Source organism: Amblyomma maculatum, chromosome 1, assembly GCF_055883805.1.
Source record: "Amblyomma maculatum isolate TAMU_Amacu chromosome 1, ASM5588380v1, whole genome shotgun sequence".
Lineage (NCBI taxonomy): Eukaryota > Metazoa > Arthropoda > Arachnida > Ixodida > Ixodidae > Amblyomma > Amblyomma maculatum.
Genome location: NC_139344.1, coordinates 7,769,417 through 7,773,115, shown reverse-complemented (window position 1 = coordinate 7,773,115; position 3,699 = coordinate 7,769,417). Strand labels below are relative to the sequence as shown.

Here is a 3,699-nt window from a genome sequence, read left to right as displayed (position 1 = left end):
GGCGCCTACACTTATATAGGAACAAGTCACGTGATCCCAACCAGACCCCTCATTGGTTGAATTACTTTGCGTCCCATAAGGCATTTTTCCTATTTTTTTTGTGCGGCATCAAAAGTCAGTTTGAAATTCAATTGTAAAAATTAGTGAAAATTATAATAACGAGTAACGAAGTTTAGAAAGCGCCTGAAAAAATTTTGATGTAGTTCAAGCTCTCAAAACGCTAGGTTTATTAGTTGCCAGACCGTGGTGAATCATATTCACCGCAATGTGCTGCTGGAAGGCGGTCTTTGACAGATCCACAAAAAATTGTTTAAAAGTGAAGAAGTTGTGTTGTAAAGGCACTTTGCATGTTTCGGTTGACTTTGGCATCAAGTGTGGAGCGAAATAAACCTTAGCATCAGATGTAGGAACTGTACACCGAGGTCAAGGGTGCCGGCGAACGCGACGAAGCCTCAAGAAAACTTCGACGAACAAGCGCTTGATTCGCAACAATTTTTAAGACTAGCGACACAAGTTCTAACATTAGACCCGGTAGTCTTATGACTTAATAGCAACTATCAGCACCCTTGGAGAGCACCTAACCTCAATAACCGAGAGTTGACACCATGAACGGCGTGTTAATTTTTTCTTTCGGCGTTCGACGATGAACTCTTCGCAGCCTTCCATAAACGAACCCGAGATCAAAAAAAAATGTGCAGATTATTTCTGAAGGCGCTAATGCTGTGGTCGTAGTCGCTTGGTCGCATCTGTTATAAAACGACGTAGTTGAGCTGCAGCAATTTCCAACTGCGTAATTCAGCGTGCAGCTCGCCGCCATTTGAAAGCAGGGAAGGCATATACAAACTGACACGGCTTCATTGTGACTGTCGAAAGCACGCTAGCGGTTCAGGTTCGCGCCCAAGATTGAATCACCACGTGATAAATGATGTATTAAATGAATGGCTTCGTCACAAGCATATTAACAAACTTCACGAATGTTGCGTGCGAAGCAAAGCGGCGCGGGGCGTTATCAGCGGAGCAGACAACTGAAGCGATCCGTATAATGTGCTCTACCGGCACGCATCGCAACGCAGTTCAACACCGTTTGACCTCTCTTTGCGTTTTGTCTCAGCCGTAAGCTGAAGGCGTCTCTCAACACCTGCGGCAACACATGTGCTGCGCCGGAACAAAGGCGACGCCTCAGGACTGTCGGTAATGCGTTGCCCACTCATTCTGCTTAGGTTTTAAAGAACTGTATTCTGTTACGACGAAATCTAGACAACGCAGAATCATTTCCGTGACATATGAAGCCATTTCCTGGGCCCGGCAAGAAACGTACGTACAAGCAAGCATACAAGTAAGTTTTAACACCAACGCGGGCACGATGAAGCCAGCCGAGGAGGCGCCGGTGCAACACATTAGCAGTAGTTCGTGCTCGATCATGCTATATACCGGCTCACTAATGGGTGTCGCATAGCACGTTCGTTCACCAGCAGGCAGCTTTTGTGTCCCGTTTTTGTAGTGATGATTGTTCACGAGCGTATTCCCTAGAGTACGTGATTTTGTTTTGTATGCGTGTACAGCAGAACGCATAAACACAGACCGCAAAAAAAATAAAAAGCACAGTCGTCACAGCATCTAGCGTGCTTGAAAAAAGCAGCATTCTATTCATCTGTGGCCACTAAGCTTTTTGTTTGTTTCCTGCCTGCTGCAAAAGCCTGTCGCAAAGCTTTTGTATAATTTGAGCGTCATAAAAACAGTTACTGTTTCTTTGATATCACTCCATGCACTCGCAAATATATTTCACTGCATGTTTTCACATCTAAGACAAGGCACAGGCAAGGTTATCAACGTCTTAGTGCACAACTGACAGCATGAACATGAATGCCAATCACATGCTAAACACTGTGTTGAAATAAAGCTAACATTGAAAGCCCACTGGCTTCTACAATCATTTCTTCCTAACTTTGTAGCTCCTGGAAGTATTACAGAGCTATCGCGACCAATTCCAAGCAGAATTCAAAAAAAAAAAAAAAAGCATACCATTGGCAACATGAACATCGATTTCTGCCACAGCGATGTAGACAGCAACTACTGCATAGAGAAAAATTAGCGTGACATGTAAAACTACCAAAATGTTCATTATATTACTTTCATAGAATTTACTATTGTAACACATTTGGCAGAGGCAAACATGGTTGAATAAACAACCATCAAAAACTGCATACAAAGCTATCACCTCTAAGCACAGCTATATGTCCATTTGAAATTTATTTTGCATAATCAAAATGGTAAGCTATTCATACAACCAGTGATAAAAGAGCATAAGATGCCATGCCAGCAATAACATACATGCAACATTTTTAACCCTGTTGTACACCGAGTGTGTCTTACAGTAAAATTTTGTCATAAACCATTTGTGCCATACTTTGTGCCATGTTTGTGTATGGGCTGTAGTGCCCAGGCACATCTATATGGTATAAAAGCATTAGTTATACAAGCAGCAAATTGTGAGTATGTCAAAAAAATTTTAAGTGTGGTCATGCAACACCAATGTTCATTACATGACCAAAAGTATTGTTACCCAGAGCTTTAAGAAAACTACGGTTAAGCAACCAAACACACTGGACTTTTTGGAGCCAGCTGTAAGGCAGCACAGAGCAAGCACCTTGGGTCATGACTATAACAACCTTTGAATGCTATAGAGCATGCCATAGTTTCTGATAGCATCAATATTTTGAGAGCTGGGAACAAATGACAGAAAATAACAGATTCAGAGCAGTTCACAACACAAACATCAAACTATTTCCCATTTTACGCAAGGTTCCCAGAGTACGAGCACAGATTATTATGCAACCATGACCCAAAAGCACATTAGAACCAGACATGAGCAGACAGCACTCATTACATTGCCAATCAGTCATGCCCATTCTACCTCTATTAACATAAGAACATGAGTGGGCCAGAGCTCAACCCTGACATTTGAAAGTTGCTATCACATAATCAGGCTTTCATTATGCAGACAGGCACAACTCTAGAGCATTCTGTGAACTCTTATTTATAACATACAACCAGCGTGCCAGATAACAGGAGCACTGAATGAGAGATCTTGTTACCAGTCACTCGAATATGATGGCTGCATATGGTTCAGATGTCGACAAATAAAAACTACTCTAAGTCACATCTACTTGCACCTCTTTTGTTTTGCCTTCACTATAAGTGCCCATGTCACTATGGCCAGATGTTTGTCACCAAGCCTGTTCCATTATTGAGGCACTTTGATGTCGTATATATTGCAAAATACACGCAGAAGATAATTCCTCTTGCACCAAAAATATCAATGGCAGCATGTTCCAAGCAGATTCATGATGCCTTTCCTATGGCAATGCCCTTCAGTTTGCATTTTTCACATTTTTCACCAGTTCTTAACACTACTGTCCCATGAAAATTTTAGCTATCTGCGCAAATGTTCACCCCCTAGATTCCAGAATGCCCATGCTAACCAAGAGTTAGCTTTCAAATACATATTTACATGTTAAATGCATTGGAAAACTGATATACCAATGTCAGTATTCTGGAGAGTTTTATATCCTGTATTATATTAATATGCTTCATCACAAACTTTAACAAATTCTTAAGATGTTGTACACATCTGAAAATCCAGCAGGAAAAGAGCTTAGAAAACAATGAGCACTCTGTGCACAAGTGCCAGTGACATGT

General features: G+C 41.5%; 1 long non-coding RNA gene across 5 annotated transcripts in view; it reads left to right on the top strand.

Annotated features, from left to right (window-relative positions):
- The first annotated feature begins 237 nt into the window (after positions 1-237).
- The window catches only part of LOC146201583 (uncharacterized), a 78,377-nt gene continuing 74,915 nt past the window's right edge, over positions 238-3,699 (top strand). For 4 of the 5 annotated variants that reach the window (XR_014703570.1, XR_014703568.1, XR_014703569.1 and 1 more), the window contains exon 1: positions 238-1,336. This is a non-coding gene — a long non-coding RNA (uncharacterized LOC146201583). The remainder of the gene's footprint in view (positions 1,337-3,699) is intronic. The other variant, XR_014703567.1, reaches the window with a different exon arrangement.